Raw genomic sequence first — 18,995 nt, 5'->3', positions numbered from 1 at the left:
TAATCATATAAAAATTTGTTGTGCCTTAGCACGAGATAAATTTTTACCCATTAGGGTTTTCGAGGGTTAGTGTTATCGAAACCCTTTGCTTCGTTATGCCTTAGCGTGAAATAAGCTTGTCCGGTAGTTCGAACAATTCGGTAGCCCTTAGGGTTTTCGAGGGTTTATGTGATCGAAACCTTTGATAAATTTTCTGAGGGTAGCCTTTTAAACCGCTTTTATGGAAATATTTAATGGACTATTTTATAATGGAATTCGAACATCTCCGAGCCATGTTGGTTTGGCCGTAGCTTTTGACTTGGGATTTGCCTCTTGGGCTTGTTTCCCAGTTATACTTCGAACTTTTTCTAAGTGTCAATCCCCGAGTCGGGTGGCCGTGGACTATAAAAACGAGGGTTACCTTTTTAAGGTCTTGTGATCTCGAGATTTTATTAGTTCGATTACATCGATTTTTTGGACGGCAGTCCCCGAGTACGGAGTAAGTTGTTTGAACTTCAGTTGTGATCGACCCTTAAGCCTGTTTCCACAACAGACCAAAAGTAAGAAATTGTAAAGTTAAATTTTCTCTAAGGCATGAAATATTTGGCAAGGAAAAACACTTCTGTCAATAGATTATACATGCGTACATGTTTGTCTTTAGTGCTCGAGTAATCTACATGCCCACGGTTCGTTTGACCGTTTGGCCCTTACAAAATTTTACCTTTCGAGACCGTATTGAGACGAAGTACCTTCCTTGTAACAAAGTTATCATTCGAGGGTGATGCCCCCAGTATTCGGGGTTGATTGTAAAGAAATATCGGATGCTGTTAAATTGCCCCAAGGTAGCACAAACAATGGTTGCCTCATTAAAAACCTCGACGAAAAAACCCATTTGGGACAAAAACCGGTCTAAGGAGAAAAGAGTGCAACGCGTGCTTTTAAACCTAAGGACTTTGTGTTGGAGAATCCTCCATTGTCTTCGATAGAACACCTACAATGGGTTAGCATAAAATATAAGTGAAAATGTAGAAGGTCGTACCTTAGCAGTAATATCATTTGAGAAGTGATACATTCCAATTGTTTAGTTGTTCCTCGCCGTCCATCGTTCCAAGTTTGTCGGATCCTTTTCCGACGATATTGAGGACCTGATACGGTCCCTCCCAATTCGGACCAAGTTTTCCTTCTTTTTGGTCTTGAGTATTGAGGGTGACCTTTCTTATAAATAAGTCCCCGATTTTGAAGTGTCGAAGATTGGCTCTTCGATTGTAATACCTTTCGATCCACTATTTTTGTGCGGCCATTCAAATGAGGGTGGCTTCCATCTTTCATCTAGAAATTGGAGACTCGTATTCATAGCCTCGTGATTTGCCTCCTTCATTGCGTATTGAAACCTGAAGCTAGGTTCTCCGACTTCGACTGGGATCAGAGCTTCGGCACCATACACTAAAGAGAATGGTGTTTCCCCAGTACTGGATTTCGACGTTATTCGATACACCCAAAGGACCTTGGCTTCGTTCCTTTGGCTTCGTTCAATCTTTTCTTCAAATTTTGGATGACGGACTTGTTTGTCGATTCGGCCTATCCGTTCCCACTAGGATGATACGGTGTTGACAGGATCCTTTTTATTTTGTCATCTTCGAAAAACTTTGTCACTTTGCTGCCGATGAATTGCTTTCTATTGTCGCATAGGATCTCGGCAAGCATTCCAAATTGGCATATAATGTGGTCCCAGATGAAGTCTATGACTTCTTTTTCTATGACTTTCTCGAAGGCCTATGCTTTAACCCACTTAGAAAATAGTTAGTCATAAATGAAATGAATTCAGCTTTACCTGGGGCCGATGGTAGAGGGCCGACGATGTCCATCCCCCATTACATGAACGGCCATGGGGATACGACTGAGTGAAGTTGCTCTCCAGCTTGGTGGATCATCGGTGCATACCTTTGACATTTGTCGCATTTTCAAACAAATTCTTTAATGTCTTCTTCAAACAATCCTGCTCTGATGACTTTGTGAACCAATGAGTCGGCACGGGAATGGTTTCCACAAGTGCCCTCGTGAATTTCTCGTAGAACGTAGTCGGTGTCTTCTGGTCCCAAATATTTTTCTAATGGTCCTGTTTACCTTGAAAATGGTAATTACAATTATATTTGATTTTGTGGTTCTAAAAATACGTGATTTATTTTTATGCTAGTTGTTTAGGCAATGGATGCTAAGTATGAGCTAGAAAATAAGATAAGATTAAGAGGCTGTGTGGTTATTCAAACTGAACGGCTGCGAGTCGGGGTCTCGGACCGGCCTAAGTGGGGCCTCGAGGTCGAGATAGATGGGCTTAGTTGGGAATGATCGATAAGGACTAACAGTTCTAAGATCTTTGATAAGGGCTCTTTATGATCAATGATGGGTAGTAAATGAAGAACAATCAATGAAACACAATAAATGTAAGCAATGTAATAAATATAAGCAATAAAATCAAGGGAGAATATGTTTAAGTTAGAGAGCAGAGAATGTTCTTGTTCTTGTATTGAATATCATGTGTCTTACAAAACGATAAGGGTCCCCTTTATATATGAGGGGGAATCCCAACATGGTATATGTGTAATTATTACAAAGAAACATAGCTGGTACAACTATTTACTAGTCTGGTACAGACTAGTACTACTCTGGCAGGTATTGTCAGCTTTGGTCGCGTGCCTTGGGAACCTCCTGCTTGTCCATGGTAGCCACCAATTTGTGCTACCCCGAGGTCGAGCTAAGGAACCCTCGGGGTTGAACCTCGAGCTGTGCCTCGGGCCTTCCAGGCGAAGCTATAGAATGCCACAACGGTCCCAAAATCGGACTCTTCGATTTTAGCCGTATACAGATAGTCCTGCGTTTCTAAGAGTAAAATGATAAGAAATGGTCTTGAATTCTTTCCCCTTTGATACTTCCATCATGACATTAGTTACGCCCTAATAAGAGATTGACGTGACAAGTAGGGTGTCTAAAGGTCGCGTCCGAGGATGTACCCTCGAAAGTAGTTTAGGCTGTTTGGCTGTTGTTTTTTGCTACTTTGTTTCTGTGTAAGACCCCTCGTAGGCTTTTGTAATCGTCGCTTATTAACACAACAATTTATTCAATTTTCCTTTGTCTTGTGCTGTATTCCCCTTTGCCCGTGTTTGCGAAAAATCCAACCGTGTGACTTTATCGATCAGTCCGAATACTAGACTCGGACATAGGAATTCCTTTGGTTCTCGATTGGTTAATATGATTTTCCCTGAAACACTTTGATGTTCCTCAGACTAAGTCTAGATTGATCTGATATAATCTTAGGCCGGCGGTACTTCTGAGTTCGAATTAAATGAGAGCGGGGCCTTGAATTTCTTCAAAATAAAGCTTAGCCCTTTTTAAGCACCGTTGATAGTCCTCAAGTGAAAGTTCACTTGATCATCTGAAAATAAAGATAGCCCTGAGGATTTATGAATAGCCCTCAAGTGAGAACTGGCTCGAAATCGGGTAGCCCTTGGGCTTAAGAATCGGGAGAATGACCCGAGCGTTATACGACAACGTCGTTCGTACGACATGGCTATGAAGTGAGTGAGGTGGTTCCGCCGGTACTCTTCTCCGAAAGTGATAATAGACTAGTTAGAATTAATTGGCCTTTAGAGTAGGCGGACAGTTGCCGCTTGCTCTATATATGAGTTTGCTTTCCTCTTATTTGAGGATTCCGCTACTTTGAGCAGCTCCCCTTTTCATAGAGCTCTCCTTCCTTGCTTCAGCTCCTTTACCATTTTAATTCGAAGCTTTCGCCTAAGTGCTCATTTATCTTTTCTTGTTTCACCATAGTTATAGCTGCTACGCCCAAGCCTATTCACCAAGAAAAGGAGAGTCCCGCCTCTGCTTCCCGCTCGGTCGGGGTACACCGCCAGCGTCCGGTGAGCCAACCTCGACATGTTTCGTTTCAAGGAGGGACTTTTCGTTAGAGAGACCTCCCAATGTTCAGGGCCATTGGGAGCATGCATCGAGGTCCATTTCATCAATAGGAGAGGAACACCTCGAGGAAGTGAGGAGAGACTGTAGATAGGGAGAAAAGGTGGTACTGCAGGTACTTTCCCCGGAAGAGAACATCATGGCTCATGTAGAGGGGTTTTTGAACGTATACACGTACCCTTTTACATTGGGCCTTCTCGATAGAGCCGTGCTTGGATTCTGTCGAAGATATCGGGCTACCCTGGCACAGGTTCACCCGTCGTTCTGGAGGATAGTATTGATAATGAGGTTCTTTCCGGAGGAAGCCGGGATTGAGTTCACCCTTAGCCATCTCATCAGGTTGTATCGGCTCTTTCATTATCGAGGCCTGATAACTTTACGGTGTCGATCCACCAGGCCCTTTGTTGCCGACGATGAAGAAGATGGGGACCGAGGATGGATGAGTCGATTTTTCCGAGTAAGGACTGTTGATATTATCCCCGTGGAGTTCCTGCCATTTCCTGAGAAATGGAATTTGACACGTAAGTGGTACACTTGTGTTTTTGTTATTTTTGTTCACGGTGGAGGCGGACTCCGTACAGATGTTTTCCTTTTCTTTATTATAGCAATCCCGTGGATGCCATACGAGGTCCCCGACCTGGCGGATTGGACTTAGAAGCTGGCATCTCGCTCGACCTACGATGGGCGTAAGTGGGGAGACCTGTTGAAGGGTAGATGTGAGGCAAAACATCACGGTGAGTACCGTGTGATTCTTCTTTCTAAGGAATATGTTTCCTATGTGTTTCCTAAATTCTTTACCGCAGACGTCGGAGAATTTTTCGAGGTGAGACCATGCTCTCTCGGAGATGAGGGGGGATCATCGGCCTCCTGGCCGAAGGGCGATAACAAGCGCAAGGAATCCTCGATGGGCGAGGAGATTTGCAGTGAGGCAAGATCTGCCCGGAGGCAAAAAGGAGACGCAACCGCTGAGGTAGATCATGTACCTACCGGCCATCGTGTAGACATTGGCAAAACAGAAGGGAGAGGCCACACATCGATGGCTCGAGCCGAGAGGCATCTCGGGGCAGCTGAGCCTGCAATACCCGAGATTTCTGGCCTTGGAGAAGTAGCTCCTCCTTTGTCCCCGTCTTCTTCTTCCGTCGAAGGTACTTCGAGGGGTGCAGATGTTCTGCCGCCATCGTCTTCTCCCGTCAAAGGTACTTTGAGGGATGCTCGAGTCCAGGGACTATCTAAGTCAAGTGGGGTCTCGAGCGGTCATATCCCTAACGAGAGCGGTTCGACTGGGGCCGATGAGATCAGGCCAGCGGATGCGTGCTCAACCTTTGACGAGGCTCAGCGGCTCTGTTCTGAGGTGAGTTCTGGTTGACTTTGTTGGTTTTTCAGCTTTGCATTTTCAATTTTTCACTGAGCTTCTTTTTCATAGGCCTTTGATAAGCTCAAGTCTGAGCTGCTTCGCCGTGAAGCTCGGTTGCGGAAAGCCTTGTACGGGGAGAAATCCCTTAGGCTTTTTTGTGATAAAAGGGCAGAGGAGTTGGCATACCTTCGGTACGAGGCGAGTCGAAGTCTGGACAACGAAGGCTACCTTGAGAGACAGGTAACCCTTGTTTCGAGGGGATGCATGTTTCTTCCTCTATCCTCGGAGACTAATATTTTGATGCTTCAGTTGCAGAGAAAGACGGAGGACCTAGAATGCCTTTGGGGCGAAGTTGGCCAGGACAAGTATGAGGGCTCAAAGAGACGCCCAAGTTGCAGCCAAGAAGAATGCTTTGGCCAAGGCTTCTGCCCTCGAGGTGCAACTTCGGAATGCTCATGAAAATAGCTTGGTTCCAGACGAGTAGGATTGCAAGGCTCGAGTCTGACCTTTTGGAGATCAAGGCTGAGGTCATAGACACCCGGGCTGAAGCTGAAGAGATTCGAGCCAAGGCTGATAAGAAAGTGGCCGTCTATTTATTAGACGCTGCCGATGCTAGAGCTGAGTTGAGAGGGGCTTCCGATCGGGAGAGCAGAAGTAATGAATATGCCCGGTTCAGATCCCGGAGGGAAACCCTCGAGGAGATCCATGCAAGGGGCTTCGATCTCTCGTAATAGATAGCGCAGGCCAAGGCGGATGAATACGAAGCCAAGTTCCTCGTATCCGATGCCGAAGATGATGAGGAGGAGGCCGATGGAGCCGCAGTCCCCGAGGGGAAAGTAGACTAGGCTTTTTCTTTTTGATTCTTCGTACAGTGTTCTTAGAGAACTTTGTGAACGAAGCCTGATCATGCCCAACTATGCCTTATGAAAAGGACAAAGCGGTCGTTGCAAGTATAATCCAGTTTACAAGTCCAGAGTGGAATCCCACAGAGAACTAAGGCTTAGCTACAGTTGTTCACTATCACCAAGAATACAAGGTTGAACAATTCCTAACTTATAGATATTAAGATTCTTGTGTTTGACTAACTAGCTAACAAATTAAAATAATAAATTAACACTAAAGATACTACAGGTTGGAGAAAAGATTAAGGAGGTCTAGAGTTATGATTTCCTCAATTGTCGGAATCCTTCCCGCTATGTCTTCTATTATTTCGCCTAAGTATTCTTTATCGATCATGAACGCTCTACGTGTTGTAATTCTCTCCCGAGTAATTACGATAATTTACTAGACATACTCTCCCGAGTTACGCTAGCTAGTTATAATTACAACTCACTTAGATCGCACCCAAGGTTTCGTTATCCCTACGCCAACCTTTAAACCCTTGGTTATTGATTCCTCACATACGTAGGGAGTGATGTTGTTCAACAACTACCTAAATATGCACTCTCTCTCGAGTAATACATACTAAATAGGCACAGCTAATTGAGGATCCTATCAATTAACTACAACAAGAACGTAGTTGAACAAATATAGATTAAACTGGGCAAACGTTATTAACACAGAAGAAGTTCATCCTCAACAGATTCCATCAAAACCCTAGACTAAATAATTAGCTACTCGTAATCGTATTCATACTAACAACAGCAAAATTCATCATAAATGATAAATACAAAAGGAAGAAAGGTAGAACTCGATGTCGAATTATCCTCCTTGCCTCTTGCCTCTTCTTGCCTTCACAAAATCTATAAAAACCTTGATAATGTCTTTTTGGCGAGCTGGACCTCTTGTAGGTTAAGTGGAATTACCCCCAAACTTCCAAGTTTATCCCTGAACTTCCTGCGCTCCAGATTGACTATTGCGGCCGCGCTCGAACCACGCTAGTGGCCGCGCATATGGCATAATATACTGTCCCATTTTTCTGCTCTAGCACGGTCGCGCTAAGGTCGCGCTTGGCCTGCACTAGAGTGGATCTGCATTTTCTCTCTTCTTTTCTTCCTTCTTTCACACGTACTCAACTCCGAGGGGTTTCCCTTGCTTTAATTTAGCTCCAAACACTGTCCTAAGTCCTCAAAAGCACAACTTGCTCCTGCAAAACATGAAATTCACAATTAGAGCCATTTTATCATCGTTTAACCTTCCTAGAATGGTGAAGCATAGTCAAGTTGGGGGATAAATAGTCGCCAAACTACATGAATCTAGCCTATTATCAATACCCCACACTTAAATCATTGCTAGTCCCCGAGCAATCCACCATACTCTATAAAGGTTCCTTCACTAAGCTTTTTCCTAACGTGTCACACCAAGAACATATCAACTAAGTTGCCTCTAGTAGTGTAACATATTTGCCTCAAGAGTCGACTCTCACGTGCCGTGCAATATTCATACTTACTCAAATTACTCTATGCAGAGGTCAAGACTTACCTTTCCTTCGTGAATCAGATGCCCTCACCTCACACAAGAGAGTAGTTCCACAAATAATATTATTAAGAACAATTAGGAACTTAGATAGACAGACTTCGCTCACTCTCATAAAGAAAATTCATATGCCACACAGATGCACCATAGGCTTGCCCGTAGTGTACTACTCTACTAATCGAGCCTATTCAGTCTAAGATCAATTAGGACTTCATTTGGTTGTAATGTAGGCTAAGGGACGGGTAGGATATATTTGGATATAGTGACTAACCTCCCTAAGCACTTTTATTACAATCACCTTCGCATTCAAAACCATACTTATATTAGACCAGACATTCCACCACACTTCTATTTATGATACCCCAAACTCCATTGGGTGCAACTGTATCAAGTCACCACTTATCAAGGACTACATTTACTTATTTTTTTTTAAATTTTTTTCTCTTTTTTTTTCTTTTTAAGTGGCGCTTATTCTTTTATTCTTCGAAATAGTGCACCTTTTTCTCTATTTCATTGGTTCCACTCAAAAACCAAACCACCACCCCACACTTTAACTTTTGCATATTTCATAACCATTCAAGTGCTCATGGGAGGTAAAGGGGTTCAAACAGATGGGCTGTTCAAACAATTGGGTAAGGTTTGTAATGTGGTTTCCAAAGAAACAGGCTTATATGCTCAACGGGGTTAACTACGATGTATCGCATTTAGGTGGGTCTACTTTATATATCTGGCTTAACAAAGAGATGCCTATATCACTTCTACGACTGAATAAAGCTACTATTTTCGCTTTGCAAACACACGGGGCAAGTTCTAGGCATCAAATGCAGAGCATAGAATACAATACAACTCACACACACATGGCACCTGACTCACTCCAGTGTCACACTCTAGTATCTACTGTGTTCAGGTGTATCAACGGCTAAGGGCTTCTCTTCCTATTTCAGCTCATCGCCCATACGTACCAACTAAAAACTAGAAACAAAATAAACAAAAACTAACTACACCCGGTTCAAACAAAACCCTTGGAAAAGAACCGCGGCCCAAAGAAAAACAAAGGGGGAGTAACTACACTACCTAAAACAAAACAAAACAAAAATCTTTTTGGTATTTTCTTTAGACTTACTTCCCTCGAGAAAATTGTCTAATAGATCCATCTTCGAGAAAAGTCCAATCTTTTTTATAAAAAAAATATTCAATTAAACCAACATAACTAAAATAGCATAGAAAGTCACCCAGACAATCTCCTCACCCCACACTTAAAATTGTGCATTGTCCCAAATGCACACCCATACATACACGAGGGTAAAAGAAACTCCCTGGTAGGCCAAAGACCGAAGCACTAGCATCTCATGGGGTACTCAGACTTCTCCCAGGCCTGGTCCTTCGTGCGGGTACCTCACACTTTTTTCCAACCATCTGGTTTGTTGTTGCATCCTTCCATTAGCTTTGCTTTCCATGCTCCTATAAAATCAAAAATCGACACTACAAAAATAATATAATAAAAAAACTAAAATAAACTAAATAAAAAAAGTAAAAATAAAGCCGGGTTGCCTCCCAACAGCGCTTGATTTAACGTCGCAGTACGACGTGAATCACTTTTTTGCCTCCACCTCGAGCTTATGAATTGAACCCCATGTTTTGATTCAAGCCTATGATTATGGTCATGGGGCGGTGGAACGAATCCAACTGGCCCAAGGAAATAATGTAGTATTCTGCACTCCTTGGCCTTTGTATGAGGTATGTAATCCTGACTTTCTGGCAAGAAGAATTCCAGAATATATGCACCTTGTTCCTCATTCCTTGACTCTTCAATTGGTTCGGATGACTCTATTTCCAAATCATCATCCAAACATAATGTGGAAAAATGCTTGGAGTGTGGACCAATGGGCTCAAACACATGAACTTCAGGACTGTCATCATCCTCAACATCAATGACACTAGAGTCAACTAAATATGTATCCTCAATATCCTTGGTTGACTCTAGTATCTCTTCTACGACATCGGCATCCTCAAAATCTAGTTCGATTGATTGATGGTGTTCTACTCTGGCCTTCTCCTCTAGCTCATCCTCGTATTTTATTAAATCCTCCAGTATAATGGCAATTTCTGCAGCCAATTCATACTCATATTGGCTACTATCCACAATGTCAACTTGTTGCACTTTACAAGGTTCAATTAATTTATTCGCTTGAGCCTCCAAGTTGTGAATAGTTGCCCCTTGCCTTTGTACCCACAGTTGTATCTCATCATATTGTTCCATAAGGCACTTTAGCATATCCTCGATCTCTTTCAGGTCCTCATACCTGGGTTCTTTGTTCCTATTAACTTCACAAGAAAAAGAAGAACCATCAAAGTAAGAGGTTAGGGGAAGATAAGAAATATAAGCACAACCATGAAAGTGACCATCTTGACCACCACACATATCTCACACATTCCACACATAAGATTGAGTTGGTGCACATAACTCGCTCTCGGGAATATTTTGATAATTTTGCCCTGCGTGGTTTCCTCCAAAATATGCATAACGAGGATCAAAAGTAGAATTGCCAACATCAAAACTCCCATAATTCCAAGATGCCATGTCTCTCAGATCAAAAATAAAAAAATTTATAATAAATAAATAATCAAATACACGAAAACAAAAATAACAGTTCAAACTTGCAACCTAGAAATATGTACACCTACAGCTACACCGTTTGTTTCCCGGCAACGGCGCCAAAATTTGATCACGCCCAACTATGCCTTATAAAAAGGACAATGCGGTCGTTGCAAATATAATCCGGTTTACAAGTCCGGAGTCGAATCCCACAGAGAACTAAGGCTTAGCTACAGTTGTTCACTATCACCAAGAATACAAGCTTGAAGAATTCCTAACTTATAGATATTAAGATTCTTGTGTTTAACTAACTAAATAACAAATTAAAATAATAAATTAACACTAAAGAGACTACAGGTTGGAGAAAAGATTAAGGAGGTCTAGAGTTATGATTTCCCTAATTGTCGGAATCCTTCCCGCTATGTCTTCTATAATTTCGCCTAAGTATTCTCTATCGATCATGAGCGCTCTGCGTGTTGTAATTCTCTCCTGAGTAATTACGACAATTTACTATACATACTCTCCTGATTTACGCTAGATGGCTTCAATTACAGCACACTTAGATCGCACCCAAGGTTTCGTTATCCCTAATCCCACCTTTAAACCCTCGGTTATTGATTCCTCACATACATCCGGAGTGATGTTGTTCAACAACTATCTAAATATGCACTCTCTCCCGAGTAATACATACTAAATAGTCACAGCTAATTGAGGATCCTATCAATTAACTACAACAACAACGTAGTTGAACAAATAGAGATTAAACTGCGCAAACTATATTAACACAACAAGAAGTTCATCCCTCAACAGGTTCCATCAAAACCCTAGACTAAATAATTAGCTACTCATAATCGTATTCATACTAACAACAGCAAAATTCATCATGAATGATAGATACAAAAGGAAGAAAGATAGAACTCGATGTCGAATTATCCTCCTTGCCTTTTGCCTCTTCTTGCCTTCACAAAATCTATAAAAACCTTGATAATGTCTTTTTGGGCGAGCTGGCCCTTATAGGGTAAGTGGAATTACCCCCGGACTTCCAAAGTTGCCCCTGAAATTTCTGCGCTCCAGCCTGACTAGCGCGGTCGCGCTCGAACCGCGCTAGTGGCCGCGCATATCGCAAGTGTACTGTCTCATTTTCCTGCTCTAGCGCGGTCACGCTAAGGCCGCGCTTGGCCCGCACTAGAGTGGGTAAACATTTTCTCTCTTCTTTTCTTCCATCTTTCACACGTACTCAGCTCCGAGGGGCTTCCCTTGCTTTAATTTAGCTCCAAACACTGTCCTAGGTCCTCATAAGCACAACTTGTTCCTGCAAAACATGAAATTCACAATTAGAGCCATTTTATCGTCATTTAACCTTCCTAGAATGGTGAAGCATCGTCAAGTTGGGGCATAAACAGTCTTCAAACTACATGAATCTAGCCTATTATCAGTAAACATTGCTAAGATTACAATGCTTGTTTAGAGTAGAACAAAGAGTATGAAGTTGGTATAATCAAAGTATGTGATTCTTCCTTGACAATCTGCATTATATACTTGAGCTTGCCTTGACGTATCTTTGGCAGATCATTGAGAGATTTTTGATCACAAGGGAATTGATCATTTGAATTGAATCTGTTGTGATTAATTCCGAGAATAAGTGCGGAGCTTCCATAGATGGTGCATGACTGCCGGTCTTTTTCTTCTTCGACAGAGAATCCCTTATAATTGGTCCTTAAGTTGTTCCTTGATCCATGGAATTGATAGCCTTCATTTTCGACACATATTCAGCAATCAGGGTAGGCGCAATTATAGTTCAAATCTTCGTGAATCTTGGTATACCAATTATTTTGGTTGTCGTATTGCTTTAATCTTGGATCTTCCTTTCTTGCTTCCGTTGACAGGTCTTTTGCCTTGGTTCTTTTACTCCTTCCTTCTTGTCTTCGTCCATACATCATTGATAGATTTGCTCGCATCCTTCTTTGCATCTCAAGTGATCTGCACATAATAATGTATTATTTTTCATCATTAAAATCTATAACAACATCGAGTCAGATCTTTCAAATACATACTGTTATCTTAGCCATATGACGGTTCAAAAAGATGGGGAAACTTATCTTACGTGAAGTTATTGCATGTGTATAGTCGTCCTAACTTATTTATGCGGATAGGGAAAAGTACAAAAAGATACTTGTTTCAAGTAAGTAGTCGTATTTGTTTCTTGTAACTACAAACAGGCTTCAGTGCATGTCCATCTTTGGTGCATCATTTGAATTGAAACTCGTCATTTGTGGTATAATTTTAAGGCGAAATACATAAACGGTCTCTTTAAGTTGTTCTCAACGATCATTCAAACACTTTAACTGAGCCTATTTCCAGTTAGACACTTCAAGTCTTTAATCAAGTAGGTCAACTAAACACCAAAGACCAACAAACCTCATGCGTGAGTTACAATTGCGGATGACGTGTCAAACGGACAATTCATTAAATGACACGTGTATTTGTCTAAAAAAATATATGTATTAACTTTCCCTACCCTAAGAACATCTACCCACCCCAATTATTAGGTCACCCTCGCCCGCCAAACCCCCTCCACTTTTTTTTTCCTTTTCTTTCTCAAAACCAAATCAAAAATCACCCTAACCAACTTAATTGATAGATATTCACCAGTGAAGGACCAATTACCAAATTCAATTGTGGTGAAATTGAAAATTTGGGGTAAAGGGAGATGAAGGATGTGATAGAGGTTCTTTGTCGGAGAACCCAAGTGAGTTCACCAGAAAGTCCACCAATACATTTGTTGTGGAGTAAAAGAGCTGAAATTTGATGGAAAAGAGATGCTTTTTTCCGCCATTGCTACCAATTGCAAACATCACTCTTCGCCGTTGCTAACCACGGCTATTTCACACGCCTGAGTCAAACGAAGTAAAGAACCAAAAAAACATTTTAAAGCTTATGTATATGAATCTTTTCTATTCATACTATTTGAAAAGCAATATGTATTAATAATGCTATGAAATTATTAAGGTAATAATTATACCTGTTTATTTGCTAGGATATAATTACAGTATAATTTCTAATAGGTGAAATACATTAGTGGCGCTACCTGGTAGTTTTATGGCATGGAAGGGGAAGGTGGAAAGAAAGGTCTGGTGTGCATCAAAGGGTGGAGGAAAAAAATGGAGAAGAAGGAGGCGGGGCACATTGAGTTTTGGAAGGAAAAAAAAAGGATAAACCTAATTTTAAAGAGTTTCACGCGCTCCAATCTGAGTGTAATACACAAAATTTGCCATGTTAGCACAAGGGGTTTAAGAGACACGTTTCTACTTAGCAGAAGTGTCTAACTGGAAATAGGCTCAGCTGAAGTGTTTGAATTATCGTTGAGGACAACTTAAAGGAACCGTTTATGTATTTCGCCTAATTTCAACGGTAGCGTTTTCATTTTTGACATTCCAAACTTACATTGCTCGTATCAAAATTTTAAACATCGATAATCTTTTGAATTATCGTAGATATAGAAATCAAGTACGGCCATAAATGATATTTCCTATATATAGTAGTGTATGAAAAAGGATTCACATCAAGGGGCTATTAGCTCTAATAAATCGTGGTAATTGATCATATTATGTGCATAATGTATGCAACAAACAACAACATATATACCCAATGAAATCTCACAAGTGGGTTTGGGGAGGCGTATAGTGTACGAAGATAGAAATATTATTTCCGATAGACCCTCGGTCTAAAAAAGTGATTCCAAAACAGGTTTGAAGAAAGAAGAAAAGAAACTATGTCGAAAGTGCTGGCAAAAATATAACGATAGTACTAGTAAAGAATTAAAAAAACACAATACAAAAGTACTAGTAAAAGGAATATAATAGTAAAGGAGCTATGTCGAAAATAATGTAAAAAGTAAAGTATCAACAACAAAGATAGTAAGCTAGCCTAAGCAGCAGTAGCATCAGGTAAGTTGTAGAAATGAAGAATAAAACAATACGAGTATACTAGTAATACTACAGGTAAGGCGCAAAGGAAACAGAAAATGGTGCTCCAAACGAAAGCCCTGCTCTCCCACATAAAAGAGAAAAAACGTTCGGCTACCTACTAATCTTCTATCCTAATTTTGGAGCTCCACTCATTCCTATCTAGGGTCATGTCCTCTATAAGTTGGATGTGTCATGTCTTATCTAATCGCAACTCCCAAATACTTTTTGGTTTACCTCTACATCTCTTCAGACTTGCCGCTGCCAACCTCTTGCACATTTGCACCTCCTCACTAGGACATCTGCAAACCTCCTTTTCATATGCCTGAACCATCTCAGCCTCGCTTTCCTCGTCTTGCCATCATGGAGGCCACTTCCACCTTGCTCCGTATATTTATCTTCGCTCTTAACCATATCCCGCCTAGTATGTATGCAGGAAATCAATAAATATATGGATTATAAGGACAACTTGTTCCTATTTTCTTCCTCAAATTTATTAGGTTAAATATGTAAATTTCACTTATCTCCCTCCAATTTGCATTTGAGACTTTCAAACCTTATGGCGTTGAGATTGAGGAAAATGTACTTCCAGTTATCGTAACAATTGTCATCCCTGGCTTACATATAGCTAGTATGTGTATCATTATAATTAGCTTATTGTCATAATTGTATTTAGTTTGAGCAAAATAAAAAGGTATATTTTGGTAAAATCAAGAATCAATTGCTTGTGTACTGTAGGGTTGTTGCTTTGTCAAAAGCCTATGTAGTCTTTGTAACATCACTTTAGGAGGAATATTAGAGGAAATATTCATTCATCTTGTGAAGGAATTCCCAATGGGAGGAGAGAAAGTAAGCATTAATGTGTACGTTATAGTCATTGCATGGAGGAAATGGGAAGCATTTGCATTTCCCAAAGAGAATCGAATCATTCCTCCTTTCTTTTTGCTTTTTCACAGTTTGCTACAGCTCTCTTTACCACTCCCCAAGAAAATGGTGGGTGGTTCCTTTGCTTGAGAGGAGGGGGTGGGGTGAGTGAACTTAAATTAATAGTAATATATCTACTCTCTTTACTTTATTTTGGTTATATTGTCTTTTGCAGAGCTAATTTAACAGCAGTCCACGTAAATACTAAGATTTTGTTTAATCTAACTTTTTATAATAGATTGCGCTATAAAATATGAAAATGCCAATCGGAGCACAAAAATTCTAATTATATATAGATGAAACTATGTTAAATATATTCTTTTAGTAATTTATTTTGAAGTGCGTACTCGCCTCATTTAAAAGTTTAACCGATTAGATGGCACACACTAAATTGTGTCCTTCAGTATGCTCCTCATGCATGAGCTTCTTTTTTTTTTCATGGATTAAACACATGAAAATTCTTTTGATCTTTAGATAAATGGTAGATTTGTTGTTTACTTTTCATACTCGTTATACATAAATTATATATTGATTATACATTGTTATATATATCCACTAACTACTTTTAATTTAAGTGGTTAGGTGAACGACTATCTAGGTTAATTCTTTCAATTCTTTTAAATGAGATGGTTACAAACTTTAACAGTTTGAAAATTAGTATCTAATGAGAAAATTCATGTTTTCAAAAAATGCTAAAAGTAGTATTTTAACAAGTGCTTTCTACGGGGAAGAGGGTTTAGCTATTATTCCCTCTGTTCACCTTTACTTGGCATGTATACTAAAAATAGATTTTTATTTTTACTTGTCACTTTACGCAAATCAAAAGAAGACAAAAAAACTGTTATACCCACAATATTTATTACTCATTTCAAATCAGTTCTCAAATCCAATAAAATATGCATCAATTAATATGGGTATCATGATAAATTATGCACTTTATTTATTATTTCTTAAGATACGTAAAAAGTCAAAACGTGCCAAGTAAAAGTGAAAGGACGGGGTACTAAGCGGAGTATTTATCTCTTTTGAAATCTTCATTTGAAAAATTATGTTTTGAGATGTTTCTTTTTTCTCTTCTCAGAGTTCCAATTCTTGGAGAATGGTGTGCTTGGTGGTTCCTGTCTTTACACCTAAAAGAGGAGAGAGAGAAAGGAAAAGAATGATTCAGAAAAACAAATATAAGAATGAGAGAGAAAGAGGGGAGGAAAAAGAAAAATGACAGCAAAAAAGCCAATGCAGTGCTTGGAAGAAAAAGAAAAGATATTACACTAAAAAGAAAGAAAAGATGGTCAAATTGGACCTCGAAGACTCCCTTATGCCATCATCAGCTTCGACTATCTTTATCGAAAATCTACCTATTTTCACTTTCTCCCATTTTGAACCATCCACCCTCCTCATCCCATGATTTTCTAATTTGGAATTAATTATCCCTAAGTCCATCTTATTATGAGTTTAAGTTATAAATACCGAGAATGAGAAGCGAATTTCGGATTTAAAAATTATGAATCCCATAATAATATGAAGTTAATACTATTATATAGTCATAATCAGCGACAGATGCAGCATAAAGTTATCGAGTTCAACTGAACTTTCGATACTAGGCATCAATTTATATGTAAAAATTATTAAAGTTATAATATATAATAGATATGAACTCATAACTTTAAAATATAATGTATTCAATGCTAAAACTTTAGGTGTTGAACCCATAGAATTAAAATCCTAATTCCGCCTCTGTTAATACTGAAATTTCAAACTTTATATATATATATATATAAACCAAAAGATAGTATTTATAGATATAATGATCACATTCATATGTGGTGTTGTTATTATTTTATTAAGAACAAAAGATATCCGACGTACTTGCATAGATTGGTGTAGCCATGCAACTTTAACTTGGGCTTCGATTTCAGCTTCGAATACGTTACGAAATCTGACACACACGAGTGCGCATCCCCTTCTTACCCCCTTCCCCTACGTGAAGAACAACACCCCCCCACCCCCACCCCCCCCCCCTATATATTCTTGTTTTTATTTTTTTATTTTTGAAATAGATCATATATATCTGCTAGGGCGTTTGCTCATTTATTTGTTATTATATTTAAAACTATTGATGTATTTTACCATCAAGACGTTTCTTTATTCTGGGGTGGGAGTGGGGGTGGGGGTGCGGGTGCGGGTTGAGGGGATGACAAGGGAGAAGAATGAAGTTTGGTGATACTATTTCTTAAAATGACCAATTAACTCCTATTTTTGGGTTGATGTAAATTTTAATATAGTTTATGTGTCATATACTATGTAAAACACACACACACACACACACACACATATATATATATATATATATATATATATATATATATATATATATATATATATATATTAATCTTTGTGCTCACATAATTATAAATAAATTTCTATGATAAGTGGTAAAGATAACATAATAAAAATGATAACTAACTATCACAGGTAAATAATACTATAGGTATTAAATTTTTTTATATTATTCGTATATATAGTTTAAATCTATCTTAATATATAGATAGTTAACTTTTTATTTCTTACGACGACCTACGTTAAAAGTATGTTAATCCCATTAGAAATTAAACATTATATAGCAAATAGATTGTTAGTAATTCTTTTATGATTCATGAATTAAAAAAGACAGTTTGGTGTACAAAACATCGTAATAGAAATTTGGAACTATATTCTTCGTTATAAATGACCTTGAGGAATAGTAAATTGGTGTCATATTAGTTTATAATTACTAAAGTAACCCCTTACATTGGTTCGATATAAAGAAAGATGTGCTCAATGAGTGTCCTTTTGACTTGCTTAGGCAACTTTGACCTCCAAGTACAAAAATGGAATATTCAAAGAAAATATTAAAGGTATGACCATTTTTCCCCTGTATAGCGACCCTTACCATAATACAACATGGTGGGACTCTTGGTTTTAATTTTGTGTTTTTTTAAAGGGAGACGTGACCCCTCCTTTGCAGGTGAAATTTGAGATAAGAATAAGTTGTGGGGGTCAATATTGAGAGCATAAATATAAACGGAATATTCATTTTGTCTGGCTTAAGGTCGAAAATTCATTTCATTCTTATCCAATTACGAGTTAACAAGCAAGCATTTTTTCCATGTGGGACTTGTACTGTGGGCCATAGGTTGTTGGCCACGTAAGCAAATTAAGGGCCCTAAAATGATTTAGTCAAAGGTTTTTTTAATGCATGCTTCAAAGAGTTCATGCATTAAACAGATCATATGATTAATTCCTTTCACTTTGTGTTTTAGTTATGTTGTCAAACAGTCCTGCCACTCTTGATATTATTTCAAGCAGTAAAATTGAGTCCTGCTACCCATTCATAGTATGCACTACTAATAAAAATCAAATAAAACAATAATCAATTCTTTGATATCATGTGATGTTTTGGATGAGGGAGCATCTTTTCAGTTAAAATGATATATATTCTTTTCCAAAGAAAAAATGATGTTAAATTGTGTTTAATGATTTCCGGCCAACCTTCACTAATTTTTGGCCAAATTAATATTTTAGAATATTCAGTGAAAATTTAAAAAAAAAAAAAATTGATAAATTTTATGCAACTAAACTATAAATTCGATAACTCTCTGTGTAATTTATTAAGGGTATAGATGGAATTATATCATGGATTTTGTTGGTATTCGTTTCAAGGCTTCCATGCACATATATCCATATTTCCATTTCTTGAAGCCTTAAAAGATGTTGTAAACATAGCTAAGAACTTTATCAAATTTGCAAATTAATT

Source organism: Nicotiana attenuata, unplaced genomic scaffold, assembly GCF_001879085.1.
Source record: "Nicotiana attenuata strain UT unplaced genomic scaffold, NIATTr2, whole genome shotgun sequence".
Taxonomy (NCBI): domain Eukaryota; kingdom Viridiplantae; phylum Streptophyta; class Magnoliopsida; order Solanales; family Solanaceae; genus Nicotiana; species Nicotiana attenuata.
This window is presented reverse-complemented; position numbering follows the sequence as displayed.